The sequence below is a fragment of the Oculina patagonica genome, chromosome 9 (genome assembly GCF_052425735.1).
Source record: "Oculina patagonica isolate OP01 chromosome 9, crgOcupat, whole genome shotgun sequence".
In the NCBI taxonomy this organism is placed as follows: Eukaryota; Metazoa; Cnidaria; class Anthozoa; order Scleractinia; family Oculinidae; genus Oculina; species Oculina patagonica.
In genome coordinates, this window is record NC_135766.1 from 910,906 (window position 1) to 931,606 (window position 20,701).

General features: G+C 37.7%; 2 pseudogenes across 2 annotated transcripts in view; one reads left to right on the forward strand and one right to left on the reverse strand.

Annotated features, from left to right (window-relative positions):
- The window catches only part of LOC144665203 (uncharacterized), a 277,333-nt pseudogene that overhangs the window by 38,631 nt on the left and 218,001 nt on the right, over positions 1–20,701 (forward strand). The window lies entirely within an intron of this gene.
- Positions 15,200–20,701, reverse strand: part of LOC144665199 (uncharacterized) — a 78,462-nt pseudogene continuing 72,960 nt past the window's right edge. The window contains exons 17-18 of the transcript XR_013572900.1: positions 16,351–16,479; positions 15,200–15,566 (exon numbers count right to left, since the gene is read on the reverse strand). The product of XR_013572900.1 is annotated as an uncharacterized LOC144665199 (transcript). The remainder of the gene's footprint in view (positions 15,567–16,350; positions 16,480–20,701) is intronic.

Here is a 20,701-nt window from a genome sequence, read left to right on the forward strand (position 1 = left end):
CAGGAATTCTGGCTTACGGATTGATTTTAAACATGTTTCGAGGCCATTTCTTTTCATCATGCGAAAGCCAAAATGTCAGAAGACTGGAAACAAAGGCACTTGCCGTTTTCCTGTCTTAGTCAAATCACAACAACGCTAAAACCTTAGTACAAGAATGAACATAAGAAATGAACGTTTTTAGGCCACATTTGAGATTTACAGTAAACGTTATCACTACATGTTTGTTTAGTCAGCGCTGCAGTAACTGTAATTACAACCAGATTTAGTCGGTGCCGCAGTAACGGAGAGCACATTCAGGTGTACTACTGAGGTAGTAAACATAGAAAGATCCGCAGTTTTTTACTTGAATGTTTCTAGACCAGTAACAACAGTTTGAATAGTCGCGAAAGCAAACCTGCCTGGTTACTTTGCCATCAGCGACTGACGGATGTCCACCATTTAACCAGCCGGGTACGGCAGTCCCACACATATTTACAGGTGGACATTAAGTAGCCATTCTAGAGCCTGCCGCACCTTGAAAACGATACCAACCACTTAGTCCATTGTCACAGAGACCTTAATTGCCATTGATAGCCTTTCTGTGAGCACCGCTGAGGGTTTGGTAGTTTTGACATTCTGAGAAACGGAGGGTTAAAGCGAGTCAACAGAGTCCAGATTAACAAGCGAGTAACCAAATTAAAAACATTAACAGTGGAAAGGGGGAGAGGAGGTCCGGGACCCAATAACGATGCTCAGTCACCGATTTTTCGACGGTGCGGCAGCGGACCGTCACATACAAATAAAATGTATAGCAAGCTGATGTCGGGGACAGCGTCAACTAAGCAGTGTATTATTTAAAAAGGGAATCTAAAATGCTAGATGCGTTCAGTGTTCTTGTGGGGTCTAAGCTATCCATCTGTTCGTCCATCCCTCCCTCCCTCCTTCCGTCCGTCCGTCCGTCCGTCCGTCCGTCCGTCTGTCTGTCTGTCTGTCTGTCTGTCTGTCTGTCTGTCTGTCTGTCTGTCTGTCTGTCTAAACGCATGGCTCAAATTCGAATAATTTACAAATAAAAGGAGAATTTGGTAAATTCACGTTACTTTTTAGCACTTTTTTGCACCTTGATTTCGTACTGCAACCCTGTAAAATTGCGCGGAATATCACCTAATTCTTACCCGACGAGGCCGTAGACCGAGTTGGCTAAAATCAGACGATATTCCAGAAGGTTGGTTTTCGTCATCGTTTTCGACAAATAAAAGAGAATTTGGTGATTACACGTTACTTTTTAGCACTTTTTAGTACCTTGTTTTCGCAACAACTGCCGCGCGTTGTAACAAGACCAGGCCACTTATCACTATATCATTTAATAAAATATCATCTATTGTGTTATTGCTTCTTTAATTTCTACAAAGCGTTCCGACACATGTAAATAAGGTGGAGGAAAGTGGCCCTGTATTCTGCAGTTTCTTCCAAGAACAGTTCCAACGACATTTTCCCCACTTTAAAGACAACTGTGAGAAATTTCTATGACTGCTTGGTACAGTATCGAACAGTATTTATCAATTATGCTGCAAAATCGCGCAGAATATAGCCGACGAGGCGGTAGGCCGAGTTGGCTAATATCAGACGAAAATCCGCAAGGTTGATTTTTCCGGTGATACTACTGGATTTTTGGTTAAGCTTAATCTGCACTTTATGACCAACAAAAAACAACAATTTACCTATCAGTTCCCCGGTAACTCAGTGACATCAAATGTTAGCCTGTCGATCACATGTACAGTTGAATATGCGGATCATATTACTATCAAATTTAGCTAAAGAGAGAAATTTAGTGAATGCTATGAGTTAAATGTGCTGTTTTCGTTATTATTTTTTCCATTACTGAAATTTTTCTTTGGCATATCTTTTGAGTTAAGTTTTATGCTTCTTCCTTTCATTTGATCAAAAACAACAAGAAGTATGCATGACTCACGTAAGATTTTGTCAAAGGTTTTTGAATCTAAAAGACGTCACTTTTTTTACGATAATGCTGTTTAGTGGCGAATAGTGTTTGTTTCACAAACGGACCGTCCCTCGAAAATAAAACTTTGTTCTTTGTCATAAAATGCGCCGACGCGTGGTATTTTTAATGCAGTAAAAACCCGCGAGTAAAAACCTATTATTTTTCAGGTTAGCCTAAACAGGTTCTTACATAAAGGGTTATTAACATAAATTTAGGCAAATAAGGTTATTAATAGGTTCTCAATTTCTGGAGAAAAAGTTTCAATGTCGTTATAGAGATTTTAGTGGTATTCGGCCTTTTGTATAAAATGTGCATACCACATAGTGCGTCCTGAAGAAATTCGTTGATAGCGCTCGTAACATTTTAAGGTTGCATGCGTGTTTAGTAGAAGGGACCTTGATTATAGAAGCGATGCTAGAGCTGACTATGACTACAATGACCGAGAGCATTGTGCTAGAAATATTACGAGAAGAAAATTCTGTCTCGCACCGTTTACTCGCGTTTCATTCAGTCTACACTGACACCACGCAAACAAATTTCCCCGCGTTTTCATACATCACGTCATTCAATCGATAGAACTTCTCTTTGCGACCAGAGACCAAAAAAATCAAATTTAACTGCTTATTTGTCAAGCGACAGCGACGATGTGTTTGCTTTAAACACGAAATTTACAGACTGAGGATTCGATAAGCAGTTAACTCACTGATAAAAAAAACGAAAACAAAATTGGGCAGTTTGAAAATAAATCATTCAGATGTTTTGCTGTGTAGTATCGCTGAATAGCTTTAACCTTTGAAGGTATTTTGCCTTGCTCTGCAGACTTTATTTGCAGTTTGCAAATTTACTGGCCTAAACCGTGCGTACGTACCAGTACGTACGCTGGCGACTCCAAAATTTCTCGGCCTGATGGATTTACCGGTTTCTCTTACTTATGAATGCTCTCGGCGCGCACTGGAGGTCCGCTTTATCTTTTTCGGTGCGTATCGACGAAGACCCAAAACGTGAAACAGAAAATTGACAATCAAAATTTTAAAAGAATTAATTCGCCGACAGCTTCCCTGATGGAAGCAACGAGTTTAATGTGGAATAGAATAAATGCAAATGGAGGTGAAGATCATGTTTTGACTAACGTTATGAATGAATAAACACTAAACAATGGACAGACAAACAATTTTCCTTTAAAACCTTACTCGAAAGCCCATATGTTTATCGTTAAAAGCAATTTTTGTAACACTTACTGGATGAGATTCGTTAACACAAACCAAAACAGCATGCAACAAGACTAAATCTGCGTCAAGTCGGGGGGCATTTCCAATATTTATTTAAAGGGTGTTACTGTGAAAAAAAAAATCGATTGAAAATGGTCAATTTTCAACCCAATTTGTACCCTCTCAATCGAGTCTAGACGAGTCTAGATGTCAAATCAAAAAATTTCGTTTTTCTCAGAAAAATAAAACTATTTGAAGAAAAAAACAACATAACGTTTTTAGTTTTAATAAGGACTACCTTCATGCAAAGGATAAGCGAACAATTTTTCATAGCATTACCGGACGTTGTCGAATTCTTCTACAAATCTCCTCTTAAATAAAGCAAGTAACGGAAATATACGCTGGAACAGATACAGGTACAGTGCTTATTAAAATGGTAGTAAAAGCTACGGTATTAATCAAATGTCTTCCTTGTGTGGTGGATATTCTGTTGAAATACTCTGCTCTTCTGCTTTTCGTCTGAAAATTATGCTGAGATATTGCTTAAATACCCTCAATTCTAATCAGTTATACCTGTTCTGCTCTCAGTTATTTCTCAGATATATTCTTTCCGCTGGAAATTCTGCTCAGATGTACGTAGCTACTGTACTCGACTTCCTGCTTAGATATTTTCTTCTGCTGGAATTTCTGCCCTGAATCACAGCTACTTCATTTGCATTCGGCTCAGTTAAGTATCGAAAAACATTTTTATCTGATAAGTGTTATTTAAGAAATATTTTCGTGTAAGCAGTGCTGCAGATTTTGGTTCGTGGAATTTCTTTACCACTGGTGACTAGAAGCTTACTTACACATTAAAGTATCGGGAAACCAAAACCGAATCAAAACGAAACAAACCAAAAGAATACGGCGATAGTTGGTTATTCTTAATCTTATTTCTTGGGAACGACAGGTTAACGACAGGTTAACAAAGACCCAAAGTGGCAACAAAAAATGGCACTCATGAGTAAGGCATTCGACAGCGTCAACCACGAAACCCTAATTTTGAAGTTGCGAGATGTAGGCGCCTCAGACCCAGTTATCCAGTGGTTTTGTAGCTACCTTAATGATAGACGACAAGTGGTTCGAATCCATTCAACATTGTCAGAGCCCTTGCCCATAATCTGTGGCGTTCCGCAGGGGAGTATACTGGGACCACTTTTATTTAGCATATACCCAAATGATCTTTCTTCAGCACCACAGAATTGCAGCGTCCAGAGCTATGTGGACGACACTAAGCTAGTTTTATCCTTCAAAATGAAATATACTGTAAACGCCTTTGCTGACTTAAGAGTTGATTTGCATAGAATAGGCCAATGGTGTTCCAACAACCATTTATTGTTGAACCCAAGCAAAACTAAACTCATGGTGTTTGGCAGCAGGCAAATGCATTCCAGACTGGACACTCCCAGCCTCACTTTCATGGGAAGAGAACTCGTACCGGAACACACCGCTAAAGACCTTGGGGTGATTTTGGACAAGAACCTAGAACCTATGACGAACACATTACCAAAACTGTCTCCTCCTGTATGTCTTGTTTCGGTCAAATAAGCCGTTTTTGACAAATGCGCCCTACTAACTATTATAAATGCCTATTATAAATGTTTTTAGCAAACTTTTTTATTGTTCGAACGTATGGGCGAATACATCAAAAAGTAATATAAATAAATTACAAGGTATTCAGAACTTTGCCGCTCGAATCACATCACACCAGTTTTAAAAGAGCTTAAATGGCTACCAGTTGCGACTCAGTTATATTTCAGGAGCGCTATCTTGGCCTTCAAATGTCTAACATCCCGCGTGCCGGAGTATCTGTCTTCCCAGTTTAGTAAGCGAGGAAAAATAAGCGGACGTGCCACAAGAAGTTCACAAATGCTGAACATTCCTCTTTTCAAGTCTGCCAGTGGTCAGAGGACGTTTTACTACAGAATAGTCAGTATCTGGAACTCCATGGATAGCTCTCTAAAAACTCTCGAGAAAGTATCTGCTTTTAAGTTTTATCTTAAACGTAAACTTATCAAAGATTTTATAGATTCTTAATCCTAGTTAATTAATTTTAAGTATGAATATCATCTTAGAGTTTTTAAGTAGTTTTAAATCATTATTGTATTTATTTCATTGTCTTTGAAAAGCCTCTAGGGGGAAAGTCAATAAAGTATGTATTGTATTGTATTATTGTATTCTTGGTTCTTATTTATATCCGTGGTTGAATGCGATTGATTTAAAGTCCGAAGCCTTATTTTTGCTGGTGAGTATACACTATTCTTTACAAAGCGGAAGTAATTGCTAATTTTGTCGAATGTAGATTCGGAGGCATGTGCATTTGAATGTTTATTTGACTTTATTTGCTTTGTTCTTAGAGTGTCCTTCAGTCATGTTCATTACGGAACATCTCGGTATGACTCTCTCGTCGAACACTTTCCCTTTTTCCCCCGAGAGTAAATAATAATTTAATGACAAGATCCATATTTTACTACAGCGGGAAAGGAACGCATAAACGTCAAATTAAACCATAAAAACCGCGCGACTTCCCGAAGTTATCTGTCGAAACACTGTATTATGAATCTAGAATAGTACTTCGAATTATAATTTATTGAATGCGTATCGAAAAGTGCCCACAAATTGACCGGGAAAATTGAAAATCAAAATTGTAAAAGAATTTGCCGACATCTTCGCTGCTGGAAGCAACGTGTGCAATGAGGGAAATTTCATTCATAACTAATAAATATAATGTTTTGAATGAACTAACACTAAACAATGGACAGAGTTTATCGTTCAAAGTAATTTTCGCAACCTTTAATGCATGCTATTGGATGAGGTCCCTTCACGCAAATGAAAACAGCGCTAGCTAAGCATAAGACAAGACTAAATTCAACTCAAGTCGAGGCGCATTTCCAATTTTTATTTAAAGCGTAGATCATGTCAACAAAATAAATAAGTCCATAAAACATTTTAATGACACAAATTCCCATTTCCTTTTCCATAAGTACATTTAATTCTTGAAAACTTCACTTCCTTTTTGGAACTTTACTTGCGTTTTGGAAAAAAGCGCGGTGTAGGTAAACAAGCTTGATTTCGCGTCTTACACTGATCGAAAACTGGCTACGCGGTCCATGTTTAATATATGTTTAAACACTAGAAGGTATTTCAGCTGGGTATCATGAGGCCTGTTTACGTGGAGGGAGGGTGCCCCGGCTAACCGAGTTACCCGGCTAGAAGGGCTGAAACATAATCTGCCTTTACAGGCAGAATTAACAAGTCTTCTTCCCTGAAGAAACTGAAAAAAGGTGGCTCGCCTATAGGGTACCTCGGTTTGCCGGTACGCTAACTACGCTGTACGTTGACTAGTGGTACCCTAAGTGACGTTTAAAAAAGGAGGAATAAAATTAGTTTCTGTGAAACGCCGGCGTCCCTACAGCTCCACAGAATGTCGGCTCTATGTAACAGCGGGCAGTTGAAGCGGCTTCAAACCTCTTTTCTCTTTGATACATTATATCACTCTTATTTCTAGTAATATTACGCTGCATTCATTTTTATTTGTAATCCTTATTACTTTTTATATCTAAAGTGTCAACACCAGCACTCACTTCCACATTGAAAATCAAAGTACAATTTTTCTTTAAAAGGATGACAAATTTATTGTGAAAGGAAAAACAGACATCAGAATCACATAAATGTTTCAAGTAGAAGTATTTAGCAATGTTTTCATGCCTGTGTTTCGGTTCTAGATTATACTTTTCACAAGGGAAGTAAGTAGCGCTCTTTGTTGCAACCTGAATTTTCGATGTGTGGCCCTTCTCCAATCGACTTCGTTTTATGGTTGTCATTAAAATGCCCAAAGACCCATCTTTATCTACATATAAGAATTGGTTTGGGGTCTTCAGCGAGCGCTTTTAATTCAAAAACGCCATCGAAATCTGGGTAATTTAACTAAAATTTGAACTAATTTGCATATTACCGCTTTGATGACATGTTAACCGCATTTACTCTATGTATATAACTCTGGTTTTACTTAAATTTATTTTGCTTAACACTAAGTTAAGTTGAAATCTTTTCCTGTTGCTACTGAAAGGCTTACTTACCTTTTTTATATTGTCCAGCATTTACCCATTTGGTGCTGCGGTGGGTACAGTAATTTAATCGGTGAAAGTAGCGTTTAGATAGATAGATAGATAAACTTTATTAATGTGTCAAGGCCATATAGCCTGGGAAAATCCCATACTAATTTTGGGACACAATTAATAGGTATTAAAACATATGTAAAAAGGGAATTTAAAATACTTAGAGCTATATAAAATATTTATGATAATCAGATATTAGAAATAATTTATAAAGCGAATTTAAAATACTTAAATATAAAGATAATTATGACGAGCAGATATAAAAAATATGTAAAAAGAGAATTAAAAATACTTAAAACTGTTTAAAATAATCATGGTGAGCAGAGGGAACAGCCCTTGCAGCCATCATCTATGAGCAGAGTAATATCGTACTTGCTTATCTCTTTCCTAAAAATATTTAAAGTTTCAGCTGATCTTATGTCTGGCAATAATTATCCTCACAATTTTGGTCCAAGATATCGCAAAGAATGTTTACCATATGTAACCGTATTGAAACTTGGTGTGGAAAAGTCTGACAGTCTTAAAAAGTAGGAAGAATTATGATTATTGAACATATTACAAAGACAGGTAGGACATAGTCTGTGCCTCACTCTTTACGTTAGGATGCAAATATCCTGCAAACGCCTGTTCATAAGTGTTGGTAACTCAGCTCTTTTGAGTAATTATGCTTGAAATCTTGTCTCTATAAACCGCCCTCAATCCTCTTTCTTGCAGCCTTTCTAGTTTTCGCGCGTCACTAGATCTACAAAAGTGCCAAACTAAATGGCAGTACGTTAGGTACGGTAAGATTGCTGATTTAAATAGAACTAGCTTAGCCTTTGTTGGAATTAAGTTTCTTAGTCTCATGATAATGCCGACCCTTGACTTGCCTTCTTACAAATTGAGCATATATGAAGTAAATGGTTTGAACCCAGGAGTATCAGTAGTTCGTATAGTGTGATCGTCCGGGTGAGAGTAGTTCTGAGAAGAACTGTTGTTGGTGACTGACGTTTCGACAACCTGAGCGGAAGTCATCTTCAGAGTCAAGTGAAAAGTTGTTGTCAGTCGATGATGTTATAAGTCTGGTCCGTTGAAGCTGATTGGTCAGTTAAGCCGTGATGTTATTGGCTGTAAGACTCGTGTAAAGTTTGTCATCAGTAATTGGTCAGTTTCGATCCGTCTATTGTTAGTCTAATTAAGTCGTTCTGTTCCGTCTATTGTTAGTCAAATTAAGTCGTTCTGTTGGCGGTTCGTTTGTCGCTTCTCTTTACGTCGTGAATAAGTCGTTTGTAAGGTGCCGGTAGTTGTTGACATCTGTTGATAGGCGTCTGTTCTAAGTTTGTGTACCAGCTTTCCAGAGTCATTCGTTGAAAATAGTTAGTACTGTAGGTTAAGCATTCAGCAGAGTCCCAGTCGATTTTGTGTTTAGTAAGTCGGTGGTGTTCAGAAATGTGATTGTTGACATCACCATTTCTCGTCGCTCGTTTGTGTTCAGTCAGTCTCGTGGTCAAGTTTCTACCGGTCTCTCCGATGTAGGAGGCCTGGCAGTCGGAGCATTTGATCTTATAAATCGCTCCCTGTCTGTTGTTAGGTTCGTCCCTGTCTTTAACGTTGGTCAGTAAATGTCGTAACGTTGTTATAGGTTTGTGAGCTACACGGATATTGTAGGGTTGTAGGATCCGCGCAATAGTCTCAGAAGTGCCCTTGATGTAGGGTAAAGTCGCTGTAGTAACAGATGTCAGATTTCTGTCAGTTTAAGTAGTTCTGTGAGTGTTGCGTCTAATAAAGTCAGTATTGTAGTTGTTCTTGTGGAAAACGCGGTCAAGGTATTTGTTTTCGTCAGATAAACTGTTTGGTGTGTCACAAACTAGTTGCGCTCGTTTCGTCAAAGTCTTGATAGTCGTAGCTTTGTGGGAAGTCGGGTTGTAGGATGTTTCGTCCAGTAATCTGTCGGTATGCGTCGGTTTCCCGTTAAAGACAGGGACGAACCTAACAACAGACAGGGAGCGATTTATAAGATCAAATGCTCCGACTGCCAGGCCTCCTACATCGGAGAGACCGGTAGAAACTTGACCACGAGACTGACTGAACACAAACGAGCGACGAGAAATGGTGATGTCAACAATCACATTTCTGAACACCACCGACTTACTAAACACAAAATCGACTGGGACTCTGCTGAATGCTTAACCTACAGTACTAACTATTTTCAACGAATGACTCTGGAAAGCTGGTACACAAACTTAGAACAGACGCCTATCAACAGATGTCAACAACTACCGGCACCTTACAAACGACTTATTCACGACGTAAAGAGAAGCGACAAACGAACCGCCAACAGAACGACTTAATTTGACTAACAATAGACGGAACAGAACGACTTAATTAGACTAACAATAGACGGATCGAAACTGACCAATTACTGATGACAAACTTTACACGAGTCTTACAGCCAATAACATCACGGCTTAACTGACCAATCAGCTTCAACGGACCAGACTTATAACATCATCGACTGACAACAACTTTTCACTTGACTCTGAAGATGACTTCCGCTCAGGTTGTCGAAACGTCAGTCACCAACAACAGTTCTTCTCAGAACTACTCTCACCCGGACGATCACACTATACGAACTACTGAGCTTATATGATTTGTGAAGTTAAGTCTGGAGACAATTGCAACACCAAGTAGATTGAGACTTTCTACTGATTTGATTTCCTCATTGTTCACACAAATTGCATGTGCCGCGCTGTTATCCTGACTGTAGCCAATGTTCATAGTTTGATATTTTTTGAGGTTTCCAGCAAGAAGATTGTGATCATACCATTAAGTAGCAGTGCGCGCACTATCCCTTAGCTTGGATGTTACACTGGATTGGTTACAACCAGTATGGTAGATTTGGTGATCGTCTGCGTACATTGGTAAGTTTGTTGTTACACAGCGTTTGATTAGTAAACAGTGGAAACTCACAGATGCCACATTTCATACTCTACAAAATGTTCACGATCTCTGCAGTCGACTCCTAATAACTGGAACGCTCACTCGAACTTCGCGCTAACTCAAACCAAAATCGGTTTCCTCTGGATTTCCGTCATACGCGTACGTTTACTCTAATTTTACACTCGGTAACTCAAACTCTCAAAGATTTATATAAAACATGTATAAAGTCGACTCCCGATAACTCGAAACTTCGACAAGTAGATTTGCCTACAAGTACACTACGAGCACTCCCTATTTTTTCGCAGACTCCGTCAAACAAATGCTCGACGGACTCTGCGAAAAACTAGGGACTGCTCGTAGTCTAGCCTACAAGGGAAGTTGAAAACAAATGACCGGAAATGAGAACTCAGAGACACAAAGGACAGTGCAGAATGCATTGGAGTCGACAATTGAAAGTATTGTTTTATGTTCGTGTTTATTTGCGTTATTTTACTTGCAATTAGATGTTGAAACACCACTTGTATTCCTTCCCGAGTTTTTGTTACGCTAATCTTTGCAAACGTAACACGATACTTCTGTTCGTTTATAACAAGATACTTTTGTTATTTTCCTTGAAAATGCCGTAACGTGACCCTTTGTTCGTTTGTCTCCTCTTTTGTTTCACAGCGACATCGATGGCATTTGTCTTCCTTTCAATAATAAAGCCAATTATTTCACTTTAATTTAATTAAGTTGCGGTTTAAACTGCACGAAAGACGTTTCTCAAAAAGTAAAGAGCAAATCTAGTCAAAAAACATCTCTTTCGAAAGGTTTTTAAAACGCAGTACAGCTAGGATATCTGTTTCCTGGTTATGAGGAGTTTCACGCCGAAAATCCCGGTGCAAGTTTTTGCATTCCTAATTACGAAAGCGCTATGAAAGTCTAAAAATCTAATTTAATTAATTTGCGGTTTTCACTTGGCGCCACGAAGTCTGTAGGAATCCTACCACAAACACGCAATACAAGTGATGTTCATGAGAGTTCCAGCAAAAAACGTAGACTAAACTGCGCATGCGTTTGGCGTAAAGAACGTTGCCCTAGAACGTCGAGTAGTACCACAAGGAGAGCAAAGGGTTTTCTGAAACAAATATTTACGTTTGAGATCTTCATATGAAAGTAACGTAGATGTGCTCCAGGTTTTACCTAGGGGTACGGACAGGTGCTCCCCACCCCCACCCCCTCCACAAGGAATAATGAATTAATTGATATTAATTAATTAATTGGTGATTAAAAGTTTACACGTTAGCGCGTTAGGGGTTTAGGAGATGACAGCCCACCAAACCATCACAAAAGTGCATTCTGCACTAAAAACGGTGTTTATATTAAAGTATACTGTTTTTCTATTCATACAGTGTACATTTTAATCAAATTTAATTACAATATTGAGAAGTCGAGTAAAAATGGAACAATACAATTCTAAATTACTGTATGAAACATAACGAAACTTATTTGGCTTTCCATTAAGCCAAATATTTCGGACATTTCGGTCCGAAGTCAAATGGAAAGGTTCGTTTCAAACAATTGCTTCACTCGACTTGCACAAGACGTGTAGTTAACAGCTTTTGCTTTGTCGTAATTTCCAGGATATATAGACGACTTTAGAGGAGACTGTTCGAGGAAAATCTTGAGAAGAAAACTCTCTCGCTCGCTTTCCTCGTGTGTTTCATTCAACTTAAGAAGTGAACACCGCGCCACAAATTTTTCCGCCTCCTCATAGTATCACTTCATTTACATCAAAATGAAATGTCCAGTCGATTTAAACTTAAAGAAGAATTTAATAAAAAAAAATTATTCCATTCGCCCGTGTTAGATACGGGTCGTTATAGCCAACTCGTATCCAACGCGGGCTCATAGAATAATTGTTAAGTAATTTATTTAACCCCAAAAGTGAATACAACAGAACTACTATTTAAAGATTTTATTGAAAGTTTTGTAAGATACAACAGTACTTAGTACAGTTCATGCAATGTGCTTTCTATTTCAGTATGTTGCTCACAAAAAAAGTGAAAAAACAAATAGAACAATATCACTTTAATACGGTCGATAAACAATGCTCCTTTTCTTTATTTATCATCTATTTATGGTTTAAGTTCACTTGTTCCAGCATCTACGTGCTACATTATAATTATTCGGTATCAAGAAACAAAAACACCTGGTAAGCATATAATTTTTGCATTGCTTTCTCTGTGAATAAATTATCCTCTCTTAGTTTCAATTTAAGAAGTTGCCTGGAGTTTTCAAAAAGTATTGAACGAAATAAAACACCGTTTCCCATTGTTTTAGCGGGTACAACAAGCAAAACAAAAAAACGTATTATTTAAGTCGGAGTAGACAGGTAATCTTCCATTCAAAACACCAACAGAGGTAAAGTTTCTGTAGTTTCTGTTAGTCTCGTTTCTCACCATTCTATACCTAATTCTATACAAATTTTTAATGAAGGAATCATCGTAGTATACTTAAGTACATTTTCTGTTCAGTGTTATTCATTTCGTTATAATTGGCGTATACAAACGAAATCGCAATGCGCATAATCATGTAAACTGACCTTAAGGAGGCTCGATGTAGTTTTTTTAGACAAAGCGTGGTTGTTTTGAAAATTAAAATTACCTAGGAAGCCAATGTTCGATTTTTGCCAAAATACACCATAATGATCAAATGTGACCAAATTTTAATTTTTTATCCGTCATTTAGTCACAATGGTTACCATAGCAACGATTGACGTTTTCTTTTGTTCTCAAACAAGCTTGATTTTCTCGAAATCTAGACTGACACTTGGTGTTTATTTTTTGATATGTTAAAGTTTAGTAGATTGACTTACTGTTGACGAAATTTTAGAAAAATCTGTAAGAGCGTTTTCACGTAAATCAAGAATGAAATTTTCAGAAAAACACCGTTTTAATATAAAATAGGCACCTTAAAATTGTTTCGTATTATTTGAGCACAGTTTCTCTCACTGAAATATAAATACTTACACCATCAAAGATCATTAACTAAAAGCGAAAGACTTTTTGCTTTAATTTGTTAAAATATATTGACTGCCGATTGTAAGAAATTATAAAAAAATACCAAAGACTTCATTCTTGATTTACTCTAAAACGCTCTTACAGATTTTCCTAAAATTTTGAGCACAGGTAGTAAATCTACTGTACTTGAACATATCAAAAAATGAATGCCAAGTGTCAGTCTAGATTTCGAGAAAACCAAGCTTGTTTGAGAACAAAAGAAAACGTCAATGGTTGCTATGGTAACCTTTGTGACAAAGTGACGGGTAAATAAATAAAATTTGGTCATATTTGATCATTATGCTAGATAATTTTAATTTTCAAAACAACCACCCTTCGGCTAAAAAAACTACATCGAGCCTCCTTAAGTGTCAGTAGAATAAGTTCTCTTCTTCTTTATAGGATTTACTCAATCATAATTTACCCTGGATAATCGACAGTCAGAAATAGTCTTTCTATAAGGATGCAATGATATCTTGCTCTTGATTACTAAATGACGAATATTTTCAAGGTGAACGTAAGAAGTACAAATTCCCGTTCAAGATCAAATTTGAGGTTTAATTATATAGCGGTCAGTAAATCCTATATTGTCAGCGCAGCTATTTTTCCTTAATTTCTGAGAACTGTCCAATTTGGGATTTAATTTGGATAGTTTCAATTAGGACTTTCAGGTAAAATGCACAAACTGTCCAATTTAAGAAAAATTGGACAGTTTTGTCTCAGCCAATCAAATCGAAGAAAAAACAACATGTGACAGATATTAGCCAATTAGCATCAAGCATAGCGTAAGCTGTGTAAACTTGTCGCATTGTTAGTCGACAATGGCGGAATTTTATAAGGCAAGTTACCTACGTTTTTCCATTCCTTTTGAGCTTTTTAGCAAAAGTAACAACAAAAATAAATTTTCTACCTTGTCAGAAGAGGCGCTATTTACACTAAGAAGCAAAAACCAAGAGCAAAACACCTCCAATAGCTCAAAACTTGGGTGAAGGTATAAAGTGCAGCGAAGCGAAGAAAGAAATGAGCTAGATGCAATTCTTTTGTCGTTTTTTGCTGAAATTCGAAAAGAAAAGACGGCGATGAAGTGGAAAGTGGAAAGGCGTATGTCAGATTCAAGAAGTTGTAAAGCTCTTCGGACACTTTGTTTACGATCTTTCATTGATTGATGCAGTGTTTTCACTCACTTTGTAGCAAGCTTCGCAAACTCAGGTGAATTAAATTGCACTGTTTTATTTAAGTTTTATTTGTGAAGACAATGCTTTGAGTGAGTTGCATGTGCTGTGTTATGCCTACTATTGTTGAATGCTTTTCCCGTTCTGGACATAAGTTTACTGTTAACGCTGGATTGACTGACTACAAGCTATATAATTAATATGTAACCGGACTACATGCCTGTCCAATTTGGAAATAATTAGATTCAAAACATTCCTCTGACAGCCAATTTTGGCTGCCCTCGGAATTTTTTTCATCAAATTATTTCCAAATTCGACAGCATGTAGTCCAATTACGTATACTAATTAGTATACCATTACTACTTCTGTGTTACCAGTATCGTAGTAACGGATGTAACAGCCCACAGATAAAGGACTTTAGTGGTAAACATAGGAAAGAGTCACGGTTCCTTTCTTGAATGTTGCTGGACCATTTACAACAGTATGTTCGTCAGTGAAAGCAGACCTGCCTGGTTACTTTACCCTCGGCGACGGTAGGATGTCAACTATTTCACCAGCCGGTGCGAAGAAAAGTGGCGACATGAGACCGGGGATAATAGCGCTAGCGGTCTTGTTGTGTTGTAAAATCGCAAAAACATTGTACAAGCAGGAAAACATGTGACATGCACGATTATTTTTTTTTTCTTTTCAAATCATTTTGAGAATTATTGTGTACGTTATAACTTTATGTTTGATTTAGTCTGTGCCACAGTAGCGGGCGGTACACCACGAAATAGGAATAAACTTATATACATAGAAAGAGCCGCAGTTTCTCACTTCAATGTTCCTGGTCACGAGACAACAGTTTGAATTCCAGTGAAAGCAGACCCGCCTGGTAACTCTGCCGTCAGCGACTGTAGGATGACCACCATTTAACCAGCCGGGTGCGTGAGCGTTACACCTGTTTGAAGGTGGACATGAAGTAGGCATTCTAGTACCCGCGGCACCTTGAAAACGGAACCAGCCAGGACTAAGTGAATTATCACATTTATTGTTGTTGGCGTAGTTTGTCTTTCTGTCAGCACTGGTCAGACTCTGGTAGTTTTGACATTCTGTGGAACAGAGGACAAGCTATTTCGCATGAATTGCTGCTACTTTTATGGTTAAATTTCAACTGTGCATGAATAACCAACAAAAAAAATATTAATTTCCCGATCAGTTAGTAATTACATTTCAATTACGTAAGGAAACATTTATAATGTAAAACTTGATAAATCCGAATAAAAAAGAGCAAAAAATAAAAAACAAACATTATGGCCGCCATCTTGGATTTTGGATTTTGGAATTTCGTATCCTGGCCAAGGCAAATTTGCATAAATTTCACAATATTTTTTTTTAAATTAATAAATAAACATTAAAATCAACCAAAGAGTAAATAAGGGCAAAAAATGTGCGACGAAAAGTAGCAGAAAGTGACATTTTGAAGAGGCCTTAATTAAATGCTTATCAAATCTTGACTCGAGTATGATAGGAATGCATTGTTGGATGATTAAATCAATAAGTTAGATCATTATACACCGAAAAAAGGAAGAATCAAAGGCGATCTTAGAAAAACAGTTGATGTTGAAAAGTTACTGTTGTGATCTATTTCGTACAGCAAGTAGTTTTATGGTCATGTTTTGGTTTTCGTCAATTGTACTTTTGACCGCTATAGACCTTATGATATTTTCTCTCCTTCGAAAATAAACATCTTAAGTGAAAATCAGGAATAAAAAATGTCACTGAGTTTCAAGCCTGAAAACACCACTACTAACATAAGGAAATCGCTCATTCTCTATTATACGGCATATGAATATAGTTGCATTTGAAGCAGAACATTTAACGTAGAATATCCACCTGCTGGTATGCACGTTTTTCCATCTCCTATGTAAGGATGGTTACACGAACAGCTGTAGGACCCTACAGTGTTTGTACATGAAGCTGAACTGTGACAGTTGTGTACACCGCTGACACACTCATCAATATCTATTGAAATAAAGAATCACGGAAATAAAGAAAAAGAAAACACTTTAGTTGCTTGCGTTATTTACAGAAAAGGAGTATGGTGTTCAAGAAGGGTTCTTCCGTCAGTACTGATATTGCTAGTAGTATATATAATTTTGGAACACTTGTTATGTAAGTCGAAAATAAATATTAATATAATGCCATAAGAAAATTCGTGACAGTACTAAGCCTTTCCATGGCGGCCATATTGGTCTTCCCAAACAGTATATGCATGTTTTGCAAAGCTAAGAAATTGTGTAACTTTCGAATAGCAGTGTGGTCGCCGTGCCCAAACGTAACACTCTAAATGGTTGATAGAACGAACGAAATTATCACTTTGTGCGTTTTTCCTTCTTTACCGCTACTACCGTCCGTTCTACAAATAACCGTTCTGTTAATACATAGTTTTGTAGAGTTCATACATAGTTTACTAGAGTTGACGGAGAACGGTTGCTCGAAGCCAATTCAAAACCCTGAACATCACGTGCACTCAGTGCTAGGACTGTCGCAATTGACCGTAAATAGAGTCAAAAGGCACGTTTTAGAGTAAAAGTCCAAAAGGCAGACTAGCTTTGTTCACTTTCGATCCAAACTATCGATTAGGCACGTGATTGGCTTGTCATATTTATGTCTTCATTTTGTGGTTTAAGCTAAGAATTGCGCAAAAAAATCACGGATCACTCACCAACGCAAGTTTTGCCATTTCCTGTATATCCTGCTTTACACGTGCAAGTGTAAGATCCAAAAGTGTTGCTACAGACAGCATCGACGTCACAGCTATGAGAGTTGTACGAGCACTCGTCTGTATCTAAAACCAATTTAAGTTTCAAATGAGTAAATATCGAATACAAGCTTGTAATAATAATATGTACCAACTTTGTTGACAATATCAATAGAAACCTCAATCAATCGATCAATCAATCAATAATTATTAATCAATCTCTAAGTTAATCAATCATTCAATTAACCACATTCAAAAAGTCACCCATTCAATCATTCTACTGATCCATGAATCAATCACTCAATCAATCAATCAAAACTCTTTTCGAGTTTTATTTGTATTTTACGTAGTAAACGTTTAATCAGTCCTTTAATAAATGATTATTCAATAAACAAGAAGTTTATCACCTGTGAAACAAGTAAAGTTAAGGCAGGTATTGCAAGAAACGTCATTCCAGGTGTATCCATGCCTCGCTCCAAGAGTGTGCACACAGTCTTCATTGTTCCAGTCATCTGGCTGCTTTGTCGCCCAAAACCTGAAACTGCTGATTTCCTTGTTAGTCCACACAAACGAGCCCTCCACGCTGCGATCGTTCAGCCCAATCCATGATCTGTCGCCATTGTGCTGGTGCTGTATGTACACATTTTCTTGCTGGTTATGTACTGTCACCAGATCGGAGTTCATTGCAGAGCAGTTTGATTCAGCGGTTAGCCACGAGGCGCACGCGTGGCTTTTGAAATAGCAATAACCACCAAAAAAACTCCAACCAGGCTGGCATATATCTGTAGATGTACAGGAATCCACCAAAAAGTAAGGAAAACTAATAAATGTTTTGGCTTCTCGTGTAGTTGTTTTTATAAGCATTCTTTTGTTTATACACATGATTGACGAATCGTTGAGCAATGAAAAACATAAACCAAAAACGATGTTTACTGGGGAATTGGAGAAAATAATCCTCGTTTGCTTGTTACAGAATAAACATGATAATAAGACAGGTTGTATCAAAATCATTCTCTCTTGAATATCAATAAAATGAATATTACTAAGCTTACCAATGCTGTCTATCCCATGCTTCTCACAAAAGCTAGTTCGTGATTTATCAAATGAATTTAACAATCAACTTTGACAAATGGGCGCTAAAATCTTATTCACAATAATTTAGACATGGAAATCGCTGAAGTTGAAAAACTTAAGTTTATCGCTTATATTGGTAGTACTAAAAATGATAGTATATTATTTTGTCCGTACCTGACAAGACAGTGTATGATATAGACAAGGGATCATACTTTGTCTCGTACAACTCCTTCAAGCAAACACGAACACCGGTCTTGTTGATGTACTAAAAAACAAAAACCAATAAAACACAATAATTGGCATGCTAAAACGATGTTAATAAACAGTCATGCTTTACGATGATAACACTTTTTTTAAATTATTTCATGCACTATGGAAAAAAATATTTTTTTATACTTTGCTTCTGGTGCTGAAAAGTGCGGAAAGGAGAGAAAAACAAGAAATGCAAATTGCCACACAAATCAAAATCATCGAAGATCCCCGGAATTTCAAGGAATGCCAGAGTGTGTCGATGATCATTCTAAGGGTAAGATAAAATGAAGATTACAGAATATTGGGGAAGAATATATAAAGTAAAAGGAATAATAGGGATGCGTTGTTTAAAAAAATATGGGCTTAAATATTACATAATGCAGGGACCGAGGAGCAGGGGGGCTGGGGCGGGGGCTAAGCCCCTCAATATTTTCGAAAAAGAGAAGACTCTCTAAAGCCCTCCACTTCAAGTCACTAGTCCCCCCCCCCCCCCAATACAAAAAATGCTCCGCAGTCCCTGATAATGCACCGAATTTTCTTTTTTTACCCTGCTTACCTCCACCCAAGCAGTTATTCCATTGTGTTCTGGTTGTTGATTTCCACCGCTTGATGAATGGTTCGCCGAAACAAACACGTTCGGAGTGCTGTTGTAAGTCTTGGCAAAACGGACATCCTAAAATGAAGGACTCTCATTGAGGTTGCTATATACCTTTGACTTAACTAGCATCCAGGAACATTCATGTAGTGGTAAATTGCTTGTCTGTAATGTTGTTCCTAGATTTGTTGGGAACTATTATTAAGAAAGCTCTCAGTTGAGAAGGGAAGGGTACTAACCTTACAGAAGGCATTGTTGTAATCTGCAGGAGGATGTTGGGAGTTAGCAAAGTAGACTGAGCTATGTTCTGAGAAGAGGGGCTTGTGGAGAGAGGAAAACGCCAACCATTTCTAGAAGAGGGAAAAATTATGGTAAAAAACGGAATTTAGATAAATAGTATCCATTTTAAAAGGTAAAGTAGTCAATAACAAAATAATCAACCCTTTTTACTAAAAAACTTTAAATACTTTAGATTCCCACTAGACCAACGTTTTGAAACTTTATCGCTTGTGTTATGCTTTGACAAATAGTTAACTATAAAAATCGTTCAATTCTATTTGAGACTCGAGAAGGGGAATCTGTAGCACTTACAACATGAACATCTTCGTGGGATCCTGCGTAGTTCTGCAACTCCCTCAAACAAACTTTAAATGAAGATTGTGTGACGTCTTCGATCCACACACTGGCAGCGTCACGCTTTAGTCCGGCATGATGATGCGCCGCAGTTACAAATACTGAAGGTATCACTGAAAACTTCCCCTGCATGGAAAACAAAACAAAACACTTAACACTGAACTGGACAATACATAGGTAACCATGCATTTGTAACTATCCCAAGTCGGTAACAAATGCTTGCTTCAATGTTTACTCTGATTGTTGTTATTCCTGTTGTTGTCGTCATGGTTGGTGTGTTTGCTGTTGTTGCTATTTTTGTTGTCGTCCCCGTTGCTGTGTTTGTTTTTGTTTTTGTTGTTGCTGTTGCTTCTCTTGTTATTGGTTTTATTATTGATGTTGGTGTTGCTGCGGTTACTGTATTGCCTTTGTTTTTGTTGTTGTTGTTGTCATCGTCGTCGTTGTTGTTGCTGTAGTAATTTTTCTTTTGTTATCGTTTTTTTATATAGTAGTTGTCGTTGATAACTTTTTACTGTTGTTGCTGTCATTGTTTCCGTTACTACGACTTTTACTCTCATTGTTCCTGAATTGTTGGTGGTGGCGCTTCTTCGTGTTGCTGTTGGTGGTGTTGTCGTTGCTGTCGTTCTGTTAATGTCGCAATTGCTGCACTCGTTGTTTAGTCGTTCTTACTGTTTATTTTACCGATGCTTGACGTTGTCGTTATTAACTGTTACTATTGTTGCTGTTACAACAGTCAAGGAAGGTGCGAACATTATGAGCAAGTTGACAGTGTTGAATTAAGGAAAAAAAGTTAAGTTATATGAAGTTCCAAAATATAAACAACTTTACTAACCGACGGGAAATTGACAGCTTTACAAGTCGTTCCACTCCACCATTGTGATATTCGTACTTCCCCGGCAACACCACCTTCTGGCGCCCCTTGGTACGTC